Source organism: Eulemur rufifrons, chromosome 30 (assembly GCF_041146395.1).
Source record: "Eulemur rufifrons isolate Redbay chromosome 30, OSU_ERuf_1, whole genome shotgun sequence".
NCBI classification, from domain to species: Eukaryota; Metazoa; Chordata; class Mammalia; order Primates; family Lemuridae; genus Eulemur; species Eulemur rufifrons.
Window position 1 is genome coordinate 50,248,439 of NC_091012.1, and position 18,780 is coordinate 50,267,218.

Sequence of the window (18,780 nt, forward strand, 5' to 3'; positions counted from 1 at the left end):
AGTACTCCACTTTCAGCAATGGACAGATCATCCAGACAGAAAATCAATAAGGAGACATCAGACTTAAACTATACTTTAGACCAAATGAATCTAATAGATATATATAGAACATTCCAGTCCACAGCAACAGAAGACAGATTTTTCTCAAGTACACATGGAACACTCTCTAGGATAGATCATATGTTAGGCCACAAAATAAGTCTGAACAAATTTAAGAAAGTTGAAATCATGTCAAGTATTTTCTTTGATCACAATGGATTAAAACTATAAGTCAATTACAAGAGGAACTTTGGAAAATGTACAAATACATGGAAATTTAACAATGTGTTCATGGATGACCAATGGGTAATGAAGAAATTAAGAAGTTTAAAAAATTCCTGGAAACAAATGAAAATGGAAAAAAAAAACAACATAGATTACTTACATAGTAATTATTTTCACTAGAAATCAATAACAAAAAGTATTTCAGAAAATTGCAAATACATGAAAATTAAACAGCATGATCCTAAACAACCAACGGGACCAAAAATATTATCAAAAAGGAAACTTAAAAATATCTTGAGATAAATTAAAATGGAAGCACAACACATGAAATCTTATGAGATGTAATAAAAGCAGTCGTGAGAGGAAATTTTATAAGAGTAAACGCCTATATCAAAAGATAAGAAAGATCTAAAATAAACAACCTAATGTACCTCAATAAACTAGAAAAACAAGAACAAACTAGGTTCAAAGTTAATAGAAGAAAGGAAATAATAAGGATCAGAAATAAGTAGGATAGAGACTAGAAAAACAATATAAAAATTAATGAAACTAAAAGTTTGTTTTTTGGAAAGAAAAACAAATTTTAGACTAAATAAGAAAAAGAGTTGAAGACTCAAATAAATAAAATCAGAAATGCCAGAGGAGACATTACATACACTGATACTATAAAAAAATTGCAAAGGATAAGAGACTACAATAATCAACTATACACCAACAAATTGGATAACCTTGTAGAAATGAATAAAATCCTAGACACATACAACTTAACAAGACCAAATCACAAAGGAAAAGAAAATCTGAACAGAATAACAATGAGTAAGGAGATTGAATCAATAATAAAGTCTCTCATCAAAGCAAAGCTTGGGACCTGATAGCTTCATTACTGAGTTCTATCCAACATTTAAAGATCTAATACAAATCCTTCTCAAACTCTTCCAAAAAAACTGAAGAGGAAATGCATCCAAACTCATTTTACAAGGCTAGCATTACCCTGATACCAAAGCCAGACAAGGACACTAAAAGAAAAGGAAACATCATCTCTGATGAACACAGATGGAAAAATTCTCAGCAAAGTACTGGCAAACCAAATCCAATTGTACATTAAAGGGAACATTCACCTTGATCAAGTGGGATTTAACCCTAGGATGCAAGTTTGATTCAACATATGAAAATCTGTATCTGTAAAAATCTACAAATGTAATACACTGCATTAATAGAATGAAGAACAAAAATTATGTGAACATCTTAAAGGATGCAGAAAAAACATCTGACAAATTTCAATATGAGTTCATAATAAAAACTCTTAACAAATTAGGTATAAAAAGAATGTACCTCAACATAATAAAGACCATGTATGGCAAACTTGCAGCTAGCATCATACTCATCATTGAAAAGTTTAAAGCTTTTCCTCTCAGATCAGGAAGAAGACAAGGATGTGCACTCTTACCACTTCTATTCACTTCTATTTTCAAAGTTCTAGCTAGGGCGATTAGGCAAGAGAAATCATCTATCTACCTAATCTTTTTGACCTTATATTTGGCAATGGATTCTTAGATAGGACACCAAAAGCACAAGAAACAAAAGGAAAAAATAGATAAATTGGACTTATTTAACTTCATCAAAATTAAAAACTTTTGTGCATTGAAAGACATTATGAATAAGATGAAAAGACAACCCATAGAATGGGAGAAAATATTTGCATGTTATATATCAAGTAAGAGTCTAGCATCCAAGATATACAGAGAACTCTTATAATTTAATGAAAAGAAAAAATATATAAAAATGGGTAATGGGTTTGAATAGACATTTCTATTTTCACTATTTTATCTTCATTCATATATTCAATATATATTTATTGAACACTTACTATGCACCAAGTACTACATACATTACATGTTATAAGAAGCAAAGAATATAGCTCACATGGACTCTTCCCTAAAAGAGCTTATAGTTCAACAAGCACTGAGACAGGAATAATTCTATCATCATTTATGCACTTTTGGCTACATAGTTTTTGGTTAGCATCCTGTGGTGGCCCAAGGAAGAAGGTTTCTCCTTCATATCATCTACCTGTAAAAACATCCTCTTGGCAATGGCCCCTCTAAAAACTTGATCACAAGAAAGTAATTTAAATGATTTAAATATTACCAGCAAACTGGTTTTCCTGAGTGCACATTTGGGAATAACACCAATTGGGTATCGGACAGAGGTGGGGGCTGGGGGGAAGGGATGGGTGTATACCTACTGGATGAGTGCAATGCGCACTGCATGGGGAATGGACACGCTTGAAGTTCTGACTGGGGGGGACGGGGGTGGGGGGAGGGGATGGGTGCATACCTACATGATGAGTGCGATGTGCACTGTCTAGGGAATGGACACGCTTGAAGCTCAGACTCGGAGGGAAGGGGGGGCATGGGCAATATATATAACCTGAACTTTGGTACCCCCATAATGAGCTGAAATAAAAAAAATAAAAAATAAAATAAAATAAAATAAAAATATTGTTTCGTTGTAACGAGCAGTATTATCACAGCTTAAGGCATATTTTAGTCATACAAAGACAGATGACAGTTCCCAAATTCATTAAGTGTAAACATTTAGGACACATGTTGGACACTTGTCTAAAGCCATCAACGGGTCTTTTGTAAATTGTAATCAGTAATTGAAACTTTGTAAATTTGAAAGATAAAAATAGCACGCCTGTCACAGAGCAAACTAATTGGAGTCTGGGACTGAAACTAAAACTGGGAATTTCCTTCCTTTTGAAAACATTTTTGAGTTAGAAATGACTTGACTTTGCCATTTTCTTGTTTCCAATAGTTAATAGGACAATAATTTAATACCATTATTCTATCTCAAACAAGGTCTTTCCTGACCCCCAAAATGCAGGGGGTTCATTTTGACTGTCTTTTCCAGAATCAGACTGTTCAGATTCAAATTCTTGCTTTATCATTCACTAGCTGTGTGACTTTATGCAATTTTCTTAATCCATTTAGGTTTATTTTTCCTCATCTGTAAAAGAGCAATAATTAAGAGTACCTTTCTCAGATGGTTGTCATGAAGATGAAATGCAAAGTATTTAGCATGGTGCATGGAACATTATGAGATCTTAGTCAATATTATCAATAATTATTATTAATGTTAAGATCTGTTAGGGAAATATCATTGTCTCCTATTTCTTTTCTTTCTCCTCAGTCCCAAATAACAGTATATCTGACAATATTATAACAATAACCTCAAACAAGATCAAGTGCTGTAAAAATATTATCTCATTCGAAAACTACCGAAATTCTGTGATGGCAGGTTTTAATATTTTACCCTGTAGTTACCATTTGTAATAAAGGGTAAAATCAGTGTGATGCTTTCCACAAATTTGAAAACAAGTTGCCTGCTGAGAGCTGTGCTAAGGAAACAACACATAATGAACCAGAAGGAAAAAATGAGAAGTTATCTCATAGAAACTTTGGCTCCTGGGACAGAGTAAGACTTAATCAATGGTATTAACCATAAACATTTGCCTTCTGTTGACAAAGTATATCAGATTGTCTTAGTTAAATGCCACCAAATATTCAAATAATCTAACTAGTTTCATATTCTGAAACAGACTTCTGGTTATATTTTCACTCACTTAGTTGTGAGTCTATAGAAAATTCACTGGTTATGCTCAGGCTTATATAAACATCTGGTTCCATTAACAATTCTATTTTCTATGTATAAAGTAATGATGCCAATTCATTTAGTTGCCATCAGTCTCTTAAGAACTTCATAGGATCAGTATGGCAAAGTCCTGGGCAATGAGAAGACTGGGTTTATTACCTTGTCATTACTGAGGTTTCCTCCTTTAACTTTTCATATGCTTGTCTCCTCTAATTTGTATAATATTCACATGATAAAATTGTGATGCAAAGATATATTGATTTTTTGAGAACCATAGCTAAATAATGGTATAGCCTAAATTAGAACCCAGGTGACTCTCAATTCTAGGTTATTTGGAGAATGAATCAAAGAGAAACAAATTTAGAAATCATTGTGACAATTCCTACCCTCTCAATTTCTCAATATATTTTTCTGTTGATGAAGTAGATTTAGGGTGGTGAAGTGACTTACCCAAGTACACACAACATTAATGGCAAGTCAAGAATTAGAATCCAGGCAACTTCACTCTCACACCTTGAACTCTTTTCATATACTATCGTGTATCATTTCAGAGTGCTAGGATGGCACTCTCACTAGATATACTGACTACACTTTAAATCCTTTGGCTTATTTTTCCGGGTCATTTAGATGCAAACTAGTCTAGCACAGGAACTGCTTCAATCCTGAATGTGATCATGGAGAGGGTGGACAACTAAAGCAATGCTAGTGGGAGTCTACTGATGGGTCTACAGCAAATTAATAAGAGTATTAAAGGGGGATAAGAAGAGGAAAAAGCCCTGGGAAGAAAGGAAAATATCACACAAGGTAGAAAAATTTTATAATAAAAATTATAATTAGAATGACCTATGTTTATTATTAAGTGCTATATGCTGCCCATACATTCTCTCACAGGTACATGAATAAGAAAGGGGTGTTTATTTGTTTTTATAATCACAATATTCCTATTATTATGTAAACCATTCACAAAAGGGATTGCAGGGATTATACATAAGAGAAAAATGTTGAGATTTCTTTGGAAAGATTGAGAATTCAGATACCTGATTAAAATTCATACAATCAAGACAAGGAATGCTAGAATACAGGGTCCCATTTGTTTTGAAAGAGGTACATTTAGAACAAAACAGGATATCTTACTTTACAGAAGAAGTAAGCTTATGGAAGTTTTTTATTTCAAAAGTAAGATATAATTTGAAATAAAATTCAGATCTCCTAAACTACTCACTTTGTAAGATATTATAAGTGAGTATGGCTTTAAGTAACCTGAGAGTAATAAAGTGCTGCACATGTAAAAGGGATGGCACATATTTAGCATTTCTCCCTTTCTATGACAGATATTCCTTTCTGTTGAGTTGACGTCTGGCTTCATAATCCTTCTCATCCTGATATTTTGGGCAGCCACTATCAATGTGAGGGAACTTGGTTCTATTGTTACTTTACACTGTGAAGTCTTCCAAGGTCAGGACTATGTCCTAATTTTTTCTCTTAGCATAATGCCTGAATCATGTAATTCTCAAATCATTTGCTCAATGCAAAACACTTGGGATAAATATCAGGAAGATTATCTGAATCTCAGAATAAACCTCTTCTGTCTCTTTATCTTCTCTCCCATTCTGTAGATACTTTCCTTTCTTCATTGAGACAACTGAGTCTAATGGCAACGAAGTGGAACAATTTCCTATTCATACATATATAGGTTTATTTAGAGCTGCACCTGCCATCAAATTATTCCCTCCAATCTCACAAGAAGAGGACATCCTTGTTTATTACACTCTGCCTTTGTTCTTGCTTTTGTCTTCTCCTATCTTCTCTATGATAGTAACCTTGATTTTTACTTATTTCTTCTGTATCATGTGTTTACAACTACTTCCTCCTTATTTGCTCTTGTTTAAAAGTTTATAAGTATGCTCCAATTCTCCCATTAAAAAATGCATTAAAACTTTAAATCTTTCACAACATTTTTCTCATTTTAGTTATTGCTGTCTCATCTCCTCTTCATAATCAAGATCCCATGATAATATTCTGTGCTAAGCCTTATTATAGTAGCATTGATAAATAGGCTTCAAGAAGTACACAGACTCCTTGAAATGGAGGTGATTATTTTATGTGTATATGTATCTTTTAGGCAGGAAGGTCCATAGTTTTCCTCAGATTCCATTCATCCTACTGCAATCAGGCTTCTACATCTCTCACATCACTAAAACTCTTGTCACAAAGGTCATAAGTGATCTGTAATTGCCTTACTCCTTTCAAATTTTATCATACTTGAGCTTTCAGCAACATTTTATTTTGTTTTATGCTTTCTCATTTTTGATACACCATCCACTTTTACTTTCCAATGAACTTTTCCGTTCTATCTCTTCCGATGCTATCACAATGTTTTTCTAAGTTGATTTTTCAGGTTAACTCTTTTGGTGCCTGTTTGTGCCAAAGCCAACACTTCTTGGGTTACCTGTATGATCCATTTAATTTTCCTGATTATTTCCCCTCACTCATAGGTCTACTTATACTCCCTTCTCAAAGAATGTAATTGAATAGCCCGAACACACTGACCTCATCTAACTGGGTCAGGGTTGAAATATGATTAAAATTAAACCAATAAGAGCCTCTTTCAATTTCGTATATATTTAGAAGTATAATTATTGGACTGCAGGATAAACATATGTTCAGTTTTAGTACATATTACTAAAGAGTTTTCAAAAGTGGATGTATCAGTTCACACTCAAATCAGCAGTAAGAGTTTCAGTTGCTCTATATCATTGCTAACACTTTGTGTTATCAGATATTTTAATTTCAGCCATTCCTCTGTAAACTTAATAGTATATAATTTTGCTTTAAATTTCCTTGATTACAAAATTAAGTTCCTTTTCATATGTTTGTCATCTTTTGCACAAGTTTTTTGCTCATTTTTCTGTTGAGTTCTTGGTCATCTTCATGATGATTTGTAGGAGTTCTTTTACTATTCTCAATATAAGTTCTTTGTTGTTTAATATTCTGAACATGATTCTTGGTAGGTTGAATGTTTCTGAGAATTTATCCATTTCTTTGTAGGAATCATGCTTCCTGATTTCAAAACACATTACAAATCTATAGCAATTAAAACAGTATGGCACTGGCATAAAGACAGCTGTATAGTACAATGGAACAGAATAGAGAGATCAGAAATAAACCCACACATATATAGTTAACTAATCTTTGACAAGGGTGCCAAGAACACACAATGGGGAAAGGATTTTTTTCCAAAAATTGGTGTTGGATAAACTGGTTATTCACATGTAAAAAAAATAAGTGAACCATTTTCTTAGACCATACACAAAAATCAACTCAAAATAGATTAAAGACTTAAATATAAGACACGAAATTGTAAAACTTTCAGAAAAAAATAGAGAAAAAGCTTCATGACGTCGTCTTGGCAATGATATCCTGTATATGAGATCAAAAGCACAGGCAGTACAAGCAAAAGACAAGTGGGACTATGTCAAACTAAAAAGCTTCTGCATAGCAAAGGAAACAAGAGAGTGAAAAGGCAACCTAAGGCTTGGGGGAAAATGTTTGCAAACCATATATCAGTTAAAGCATTAATCTCCCAAATATATAAGGAACTCCTACAATACCATAGCAAAAAAACAAATAACCTGATTTAAAAATACTCAAAGGAACTGAATAGACGTTTCTCCAAAAAAGACACACAAATGGCCAATAGGTATATGAGAAGATGCTCAACATCACTAATCATAAGGGAAATGCAAATCAAAACCACAATGAGATATCATGTCACAGATGTTAAGATGGCTACTATCAAAAAATGAAAAGAATGGACACGCCTGGAGCTTTGACTCGGGGGGATGGGCGGTACATGGGCAACGTATGTAACCTGAACTTTTGTACCCCCCATAATAAGCTGGAAAAAAAAATGAAAAGATAACAAGGATTGGCAATGATGCAGAGAAATTGGAGCCCTTGTGTACACAGTTGGGGGCAATGTAAAATGGTGAAGCCACTATAGAAAACAGTTTGAAAGTCCCTCAAAAAATTAAAAATAGAACTTCTATATGATCCATAAATTCTACCTCTCAGTATTTTTCCAAAACAATTGAAATGAGAAATTCAAAGAGATATTTGCACTCCTATGTTCACTGCAATATTATTCATAATAGCCAATATGACCTAAATAGCCATCAGTGGATGAATGGATAAAGAAAATGTGGTAAGTACAATGGAATATAATTCAGCTTTAAAAAAAAGAAAATCTTGCGGTATGTATGAACCATGAGGAAATTATACTAAATAAAATAAGCCAGTCATAGAAGTACAAATACTATGTGATCCCAGTCACATGAAGGTATCTAAAATAGTCAAACTGATAAGTAGAGAGTAGAATGCTGTTTTCCAAGGACTGGAGAAATGAGGATATAAGAAGTTTCTATTCTCAAGTCTAAGGTTTCAGTTATGCAATATGAACAAATTCTAGAAATCTGCTGTACAACATCTTGTCTATAGTTAGTGATGCTATGTTGTGCACTTAAAAACTTGTTAAGAGGGTAGTTCTCATGTTAAGTGTGCTAACTGCAACTAAAAAAGAAGAAAAATAAAAGGTCTGGGGGACACACAATCAATTTTTTATATTGATGTTTTATCTTGTAATCTAGCCAAATTCACATATTAATCTAACACTTCTCTATAGATGTCTTTAGATTTTCTACATATGCATTCATTTTTTTTTTCAGCAAATAATGTTAGTATTCCTTTTCAATCTACATGGCTTCCCTCCCTTGTCTTGCTGCACTGGTTAGGAACTCCTGAATAATTTTAAATAAAGGTGGTTATAGTGGGAATTCTTGTTTCATTTCTGATCTCAGGGGAAAACTTCCAATATTTCAGAATTTAATACGATGTTTGGTTTACGTTTCTGTTAATATCCTTTGTCAGATTGTTAGGTAGATAGCAAGGCATTCCAGGTCTCCTAGGGATGAAAGTGAGTGCTGTTGTGGTTCACCCCCGCCCCCGCCATGGCCTTTCAGAGGGGCTCGTGGGAGATCTGCACGCGTAATAAGATTCAGGTCATACAATTTCCAACTGTCCAATCAAAGTAGTTCCATGTGACATCTGAGCCACCACGGGGTGTCCCTATCCGGATGCTATAAAACAAGACCCAGACCATAACCAAGCCCTTTTTTCTTTTGTCCTCTTTTGCTACTACAGTGAATCTGGTTGTCATCTGTGTCATATGTATCTCACTCTGTAAACCTGTATCTTGCTCTTGCTCTATAATCTTATCTTTCCCTCCTCTGTAAACCTCATTTTCGTGTTTGCCTTGTTTTAGTGCATCTGGTCATTCTTCGGCCATAAGCACACCAAGAACCAACATTTCAGACTGCAATCTGATAAAATTAATGCAGTTCCCTACTATTCCTTTGACAAGAGTTTAGATCACTAATAAACATTGGATTTTATTATTTTTATACATCTATTGAGATACAGTTTTTCTTTATTTATGAAGGAAATTAATTGGTTTTGGATGTTAAGCCAACCTCTATTCCTGTACCAAATCCAAAATTTCATGATATATTATCCTTTTGTACATCTCTAGATTCAGTTTGCTAATTTTTTCTGGTTTTTGCACTCATATATATGAGAAAGATTGCCTTGGCATTTTACTTTCTTATGATATCATTTTCATAATCTAGCAAAGTTAAATTGGCTTCCTAAAATTAGGTGGGTGATATTCCCTCTATTTCTCTTTGCTATAAGAGTTTGTACTATATTGGTTTTATTTTACTCTTAAATATTCAGTAGAATTCACTACTTAAATTCTATGGAGTTAGTGTCATACTCAGCTCAATGAACAAATTTCAAAGACGCCGTTTTTTGTTTGTTTGTTTGTTTGTTTGTTTGTTTTTTACAATCCTCACCTTAACTAACTACTTGACCTTTTGAGTTGTTTCCCAGAAATTGTGGATTTTCTGCAGGACAAAAGAGTTGAGATTCTGAAGTCCCCTGGGCAGACTTACTGAAACCAAGACTCACCATCCCTCAGTAACCTGCCCCATGCGCTAGATCCTTCTTAATTTTAACACAACCTGCCAAAATGCACAAAGCCCCTTGTTAATTTCCCATCTTTAAAAAGCCCAGACTCTCCCATTAGTTGGGGAGACTGAGTTGAGGCAGCTTCTCCTGTCCTCTGGACAAGACTGCTTTTATATTAAAAAAAATTCCTTTCTTTCTTGGCAATCTTTGTTGTCTCAATAATTGGATGTTTGTGCGGTATGCAACTGCACATAGGCTGAAACTCCCTTGCAGTTCCAACAAGAGCATTGTCTTCTTAAGATTTTAAATTCTAGATCTAATTTCTTTATTGTGTTAAGAACATCTGTTTATTCTTGTGTTGGTTTCTTTAAGTTGGGTTTCCCTAGGATTTTGTCCATATCATTTATGTTTACCAATTTAGGTTTAATTCCAGGTCAGTGACTATAAGGAAAAATGAGAAACCAACACAAACAGAAATGGAAAGCAATGTAGTATAATATGTTAATATGTTCTGATGCTGGCCATCACTTCTAAACAACCATCAAGAGACACAGAACATTATTCCACAAACTAGTTTGTTTATCATTCAAGACATTTTAGAAATGTTTCAAGAAACAACTGCAGCTTGAAGTGTATGGACTTGGAAAAAGTGAAATAATTTTTACAGTCAGACCCTCCCAATTCCGATTGTTTAAGGGTTTTATATGGGAGGGTAATACCTGCACTTCAAAGTTGTATCATCTGACTGCTGTGTAGTAAGCCAGATAATCTGTCTAAAACCATTATATTTCATCCCAAATATGGAGAGGGGAGTGATATAACAGAGGTACCAATTAAACTCAGACACAAAATAATATCATTGGGAGACTAATAAGGTGCACATGGTTAGTATATAACACTTTAATTTAGTATGGTAATATTTTACTCTTAATTGAAGTATTTATTACATTTAGATTTAATGTAGTAATTGATATATTGGGGTTGATCAGCTTACTATTGGTTTTATAATGACAAAAACAATTATTTTTAATTTATCATTTTATTTCATTCTACTATGTCAGCTTGTTAGTTATATTTTCCTTTTCTATTTTTTATTGTTACCTTAGAGATTAGAACAGACATCATTAATTTATTTAAGTCTAATACAAATGAATACTTTTAAGACTTTCTGGACAATGAAAGGATCTTAGAACATTATACCTCTTCGTCTTGTGCTATTTTTGGTGTATTTTAATATATGTGTAGTATATATACAAATGTTCCCCAACTTGCAGGTTGGCTCTATCTAAGATTTTTCAACTTTATGATGGTGTAAAACCTATGTGCATTCAGTAGAAAGCTGTACAATACTCTCTCACAATGCTGGGCAGTGGCCAGTGAGCTCCTAGTAAGCCACATGTCACAAGGTTAACTGATACAGTGTAGTGTTGCCATATGATGTTGACCAATTGTAAGCTGATGTGAGTGTTCTGAGTACATTTGAGATAGGCTAGGCTGAGCTATGATGGTCGATAAGTTAGATGTAGTAAATGCATTTTTGACTTACAATAGTTTCAACTTATGATGTGTTTATCAGGACATAACCTTATCATATGTTGAGGGGCATCTGTATACATAATTATATATTATATAATAAATATTCATTTATATTTGTCTGCATATGTACTCTTTCCTTTGCTCTTCATTCCTTCATTGAAAGCCTTCAGTGTTTGCTATGGTCCCTCCTTTTTGGTGAGTCCTGGATTATAATGGTTGTCCTGCAACATAAAGAGCCTCCTGAAACTCTTGTCAGCTTCTCAATTGCTTGGTTACCACTTGCAAATCAGTAAATGAATACAAAAGCAGGTGCAAATGTTAGGCTCTGCTCTGTGGGCTTTCTTTCTCTCTAGAGTCTTCATTCCAAACATTACTGCTGCCTTGGTATCTCTCCAATGTTTTCAAACACATATTTTTATACATATTTAATATATGTGTATGTGTGTATGTTTGTTTCCCAATTGCACTCTGTGTAGACTTCTATCAAGCTATTTTAACACTTTATTTCACTTATGTGTTCATATTTATAGAAGGTGCCCTGGATTGGCTGGAACTGAAATATGGATATTTCTTATACATAGAATTAAATGACATTCCTTTTTATTTACATTCACTGAATTGCATGAACCATATCTGGCTGTTTAGACATGTGTAGGCATATTAAGTTGAATGAGAACTGAGTTGAGAGGAGTAATAGTAGGCAAATTTCAGGAGGAAAATTGGCTACAGTTAGTGGAGTCTCTGATTTTCAATGGTGAGTAATGGTTTTGGACATAATATAATACCTTTTTACCTATACCTACCAGACATAGAATTATGGCTTTTGCCCAAACCTACCAGAACCCTGATATGTGGTGTATGCAGGCCTTGGAAACAAATTGGTGTTTAAAATTAAAAAAAACCAAACCTCTTGAGCCCAAGAAATTATGCTAGCATGCCCACTATGAAAGTGTAACCTAGAAGAAAGTAGGGTTAAGTTATTGTTTTATACACTTTTGGTGCAATAGTAGACCTTTGCAAGATAGGGGCATTAGTTTGAATAGCATAACGGCGAATGTTAACTCAATGCAGGGAGCAACGTTTCAGGCAGTAGGACAACAGGAGCATTGTAATCACAGTGTATAGCAAATGATCAGCCATGAAGTAGCCAGAGAAGAGTACTGAAATTTACAACTTAGAATAGAATTGTAGCAGGACACAAGCATTGGCTAGGACTAGCTTTGGTGTACATGTTATTGTGTCTTCTATTTTCCTGAGAACTAGAGAACAAAAAGAATTTAAGAGTGGTAAATAATGTCCTAAAATGAAACAGGTAGTAACAAAATATATTGTGTTGATTTTTCTGACCTTACTTTGTACGCAGAGGCCGATAAAATCTTGGATATTTAAGGTTACAGATACAATTTTCCTCTTCTAAATATAGTCATTTTCTTGAGATTATGGATCATGTCTTGTTCAGTTGTGTATTCTCCATGCCCATCATGGTTCCTGATACATAAAAGGTGCTAACAATGATTGAATGAAAAGTAAGTGACAGGCCGGGCACGGTGGCTCATACCTGTAATCCTAGCACCCTGGGAGGCCAAGGCGGGTGGATCGCTAGAGGTCAGGAGTTCAAGAGCAGCCTGAGCAAGAGCAAGACCCCGTCTCTATCAAAAATAGAAAGAAATTATCTGGCCAACTAAAAATATAAATAGAAAAAACTATATAGGCATGGTGGTGCATGCCTGTAGTCCCAGCTACTCGGGAGGCTGAGGCAGTAGGATCGCTTAAGCCCAGGACTTTGAGGTTGCTGTGAGCTAGGCTGACACCATGGCACTCACTCTAGCCAGGGCAACAAAGTGACACTCTGTCTCAAAAAAAAAAAAAAGTAAGTGACTGTTAAACGAATCCCAGGATGAATGAAACACAGGGCTACTATAAAAGGTATATTCACTATGTGCAGGAGTGTTAACTCATCCTTTTCCCATCCCATCCCATCCCAGACCTGCCAAAAGATATCACAAGAACATGACAGGTCTGAAACCAATTACAGAATGGTGAAAATGGTGAATAGAATTTACAGTGAGAACCACCTAGGACATGCCATCCCCATGCCCTTCTCTATACCAGAGAGAGAGAGAAAACATGACACATGAATTGACTATATGCTCAGGCACCAGCACAAATTGTCAGAGACAACTTGAACTATTTGCAAATTAAATCCTATAGTTACTGATGACAGTTATTTGTCTTTGTTGGTTAAAAATACCATTTTAAAACCCTAAAATGTGTTCATTATGCCTGAGGGTGCCACATTGTTGATGACTGTGACTTTCCTTTCTTTCTTCCACAAATAATATCTCATTCTATGATTTAAAAAACTAAACAAAAGCGGATTTCAATCAAATACACCAACTTTTATGAAGCTACCTCAAGGATTTAATGGTTATGTTCAATAGCATAGCTTGATCCTGCTACAAGAGCTTTATTTCAACCAGAAAGCATATTGCACGTCCCAAAGGAGGTTCAGGATACAATAAATATCTTTCTTCTACCACACTGATTTTCTTGCTTTCAGATTCCCAAGGAGGATTAAATAACACCAAGCACCTTCATACCAGAATGCTAGTACTTCAGTTGGCACCTTGGATCACTTATTTTTGTACACAGTTCACTCACAGCATATCTCTTTAGCTCTGCCTCCCGACCTTCAAAACATACGTATAAGTTTTAATAAAAACTGTTGTATCTGCGCATATGCTTAATTCCCGCCCTAGGATGTGAGAAAAGTGAGGGCAAGAATCGTCATTTTGGACTGTTACCATGATACTGAGCACAGGGACTGCTGCACTGTATGTGTTCAAAATATTTTTTGAAACAAACAAAGTATTATAAATCAGGAAACAGTTGAAAGAACTTGTGTTTTGTGACAACATTGTCCTGGATTCTAGTCCTAAATTTACACTTTCTATGTATTTTTATTTTAGGTGTTTCATTAAAAAATTGTTGGACATCAGATTCTTCATTATTAAAATAAGGAAGGGCATTTCGTATTCTCCAAAGTCAATTGCAAAACATATGTTAGGGATGCTAAGCAGCGAGAATATACCCTGAAAATATATTCTTAATTATTGATCATCCACTATCATTATTAACTAGGAGACAAGAAAAGTTATGATCTTGAGTGATCTAGAAAGACTTTATTTAGGAGAGGGAAACTGATTTTAGTATTGATTTAATTAGGAGCTAAAAATTCTCAAGTGAAAATATCAGGAAAAAAAAGGTTTAGAGGATGATAATAAGAATCATTTCTACCTAAGAAATCTAATATATTTATTGAATTTTTCTTCAAAAATATGTATTTAACAATAAATGTGTTTATCACTTCATGATGGATTAAGGAAATCATAAAAGCAAACATTCTTGCATGAAAGAAATTACAAATTTTTGTTGAGACAGTATATACAAACAGTGATTAAATACCAAAATAGACAATATATGATTAAATGTGAAAACTAGTGGTTGAAACAAGAAATTGAGAAAAGATAAGATAAGGATGGGCAGATGTGGTGATAAAAATGCTTCATGAATGTGGTTGAATTTGAACCATAATTGTAGGGTGAATTCACACAGGAAGGAAAAAGAAGGATTGTGTGTTCTCTGCAGATGGCACAAAAATGAATAAAAGCAAAGCTTCTCTAATTAGCATAAGATACTCTTGAACAACTGATGGCAAATTGCCTGCCTGCTACCAAATATTCACATTGAGAGGCAATAGAAGATATGGATGGATAAGCAGGATAATGTTATCCTATAATCTCAATTAAGAATATAAATATATAATGGATTTTGACCTATCTTAGAGACAACAAAAGGAAAAAAGAGGAACCAATTAAATTAAGATTACTAGTGTGAACAGTAAAGAGTCCTGAAATAGGGATTGGGCAAAGGTAGGCAAAAAAGTAATATAATGGATTCTGGAAACAACAACCAGTTCACTGAGGAAGAATCAGAAAGAAATAATGGTAAAATTTATTTCATGTGAGATTAAATATAGAATAACTGAAATTTAAAATAACTGCATAAATCTAATCATAAAGGAGATGTTTCTTACTGTGATGCAAATAAGATCTCTATGGTAGTTTTGTAGAATTCCTTGAACCTGATACCCCTTTCAGATATTTCGTCTGTTAATCAACTTTTAGAACTGTAAGTCTGTAAATCTTACTTTATAGAATTTCTTTCAGCTTTACCTTTTTTTTCTATTTTCCACTCACTCTAAAATCTCTCCCTTGGCATTCACATTCATTAACATAAATCCAGTTCTTCAGAATGTATGAATCTTTAGGTAGTTTTGGATTCCAAATTTTGTCTCTGGTTTTAAAAATCTCTCTTGATCTACCAGCCCATGTTTCCAATTTCCTGCTGAACATTTCCATATAAATATCCCACTGGAAGCCAATTTAAAATGTAAAATCAAGAATCATGATTTTCTCTCCTGGATATCCTCAGTACTTTCCTATCTGAATGACAGCACTGATATTTATGTCTTTTTCTCATACTTGAATTATGAGAGAAACCTCTGAATTAGTGATTTTGCTTATATATTTCAACAGTTTTTGTGAAATTAAATATTCACATGTTTAAATATTTTAAGAATAAAATTAAAAGCAGAAAATTTTAATAACATAATAGCGTTAAAATGACAATATAGTGATTTCAGCAAAATGGCAGAGTAGGCAGCTCCAAACGCCTTTCTAGAAACATTAAAAAACAAGCAGAAACTGTCAGAACTCTAGAAAGCAGTCAAAACAGCAACACAGCAAACACTGAATCAAGATAAAGGCAACTTAAAAATGGTAGGACACCATGGTGGCATTTTTCCTTGCCTTTATCCCACCTTCTCCTAAGTTTGTTGATAGTCTAGAAGACAACAAACAGTCTGTACGTCTGTGTTACCAGTGTGGAACCCTGGTACCTTGGTCTGGAGGGAGCAAAACAGATTTTTATTGCAAATTATTTTGTCTTTTTTAACATGACTGAGAACTATCTTGAAGACTAGTGCAAGGTGTTCATCTCTGTTTTACCTAACTTGGCACTCACTCAGGTAGGAGATGTGGTGAGTGTTGCTTAAAATTATTTTTAGGGAAATGAAAAACTTTCAGTGTCCTAAGGTAAAATGCTACAGTTGAGCTATACAATAGACAGCCTAAAGCCTGTGGGAAAAAAGATAGGATGTGAGTTTTATAGGAAAAGTAGGGTATTGAAAAGTACTAGTGTATACTGAGGAGTTTAAAAAGCCATACACAAGTCCAGGGCAGGATGCATGGTCATCAAATACCTGAAAAGACTCTCAAGGTTTTACCTTTGGTTGATCTCTAGCTTGAATGCAAGCAGAAAGTGAAGACCAAGGCAGAGGTTTAAATTGCCTGGCTAAATTTGAAGGAATGCTCCAGCCTAGAGCCAAACCACAAAAACTGAGAGAGGTGTTTTTTTAAAAAACTTCTGGAGTTCAAAGAAAACTCTATCAAAACACTACCTGAACACGAGATAAAGGAACATGGTCTTCAGTTGACAACACATGACAAGAATTGCAATCTTTGAAAAAATATTTTAGAAGAGTCAATCAACAAATGAAAGACTATGCCCTTGAACAATCAAGAACAGCAAATACTGAGGTATTAGGAGAAAGATTTTTGGAGTTACCACATTATAATATTCAAATATTCAGTTTTCAACAAAACATTTCATAGTATATAAAGAAACAGGAAAGTATGTCCTATTTGAAGAAAAATAATAAATGACAGAAATCATCCCTAATGCACCTCAGACATTGAACTTACTAGAAACAAATCTTTAAATAAACTGTCTTCACATGCAAAAAAGCTAAAGAAAAACATGAACAGAGAACTAAAGGAAATCAGGAAAATGATGCATTAACAAAATGAGAATATCAATAAAAAGGTAGAAATTCTAAATAGGAATCAAATATAAATTCTGGAGATGAAAATTACAGAAACTGAAATAAATACACTGGAAGGGCTCAACAGCAGATTTAAACAGGAAGAAGAGAGAATCAGTGAACTTTGAAATTAGCAATTGAAATTATCCATCCTGATAAACTGAATGAAAAAGAATGAAGGGGGCCGGGCGCGGTGGCTCACGCCTGTAATCCTAGCACTCTGGGAGGCCGAGGTGGGCGGATCGTTTGAGCTCAGGAGTTCGAGACCAGCCTGAGCAAGAGCGAGACCCCATCTCTACTAAAAATAGAAAGAAATTATATGGACAGCTAAAAATATATATATAGAAAAAATTAGCCGGGCATGGTGGTGCATGCCTGTAGTCCCAGCTACTCGGGAGGCTGAGACAGGAGGATCGCTTGAGCTCAGGAGTTTGAGGTTGCTGTGAGCTAGGCTAACGCCACGGCACTCACTCTAGCCTGGGCAACAGAGTGAGACTCTGTCTCAAAAAAAAAAAAAAAAAAAAAAAAGAATGAAGGAAATTGATCAGTGCCTAAGAGATCTGTGGGCCAGTATCAAGCGGATCAACATATGCATTGTGGGAATCCCAGAAGGAGTGATAGATGAGAAAAAAGGGTAAAAAATAATCTAAAAGAATAATGGCTTGAAAATTTCCAATTAATCCCACTTCTGGGTATTTAGCTCCAAAATTTAAAATCAATTTGTGAAGGAGATCTCTGCACTTCCACATTCATTGCAGCACTATTCACAATAGCCAAGTTATGGAATCAACCTGAATGCTCATTAACAGATGAATGGATAAAGAAAATGTGATGTATATACACAATGCAATACTATTCAGACTTATTAAAAAAAAAGAAAAGAAAATTCTGTAATTTGTGACAACATGGATGTAATTGGAGACCATTACACCAAGTGAAATAAGCCAGTTACAGAAAGACAAATATCACACGTTCTTACTTATATATGGAATCTAAAACAATTTTTTTTATTTTATCTTGTTATGGGGGATACAGAATTGCAGGTTACATATGTTGCTCCTGTACCGCCTTTCCCCCCAAGTCAGAGCTCCAGGCGTGTCTGTTCCCCAGGTCGTGCGCATTGCACCCATCATGAGGTATATATCCCTCCCCTCCCCACCCCCCCTTCCCGAGTCAGCACCTTCAAGTGTTACCACTCCCCAAACGGTGCGCAATGCACTCATTGTGTAGGCATACCCCCATCCCCTCCCCCACCCCCCACCTCAGTCTGATATCCAATTGGTGTCGTTCCCAGATTTGTATTTAGGTGATGATCAGGGAAACCAATTTTCTGGTGAGTACATGTGATGCTTGTT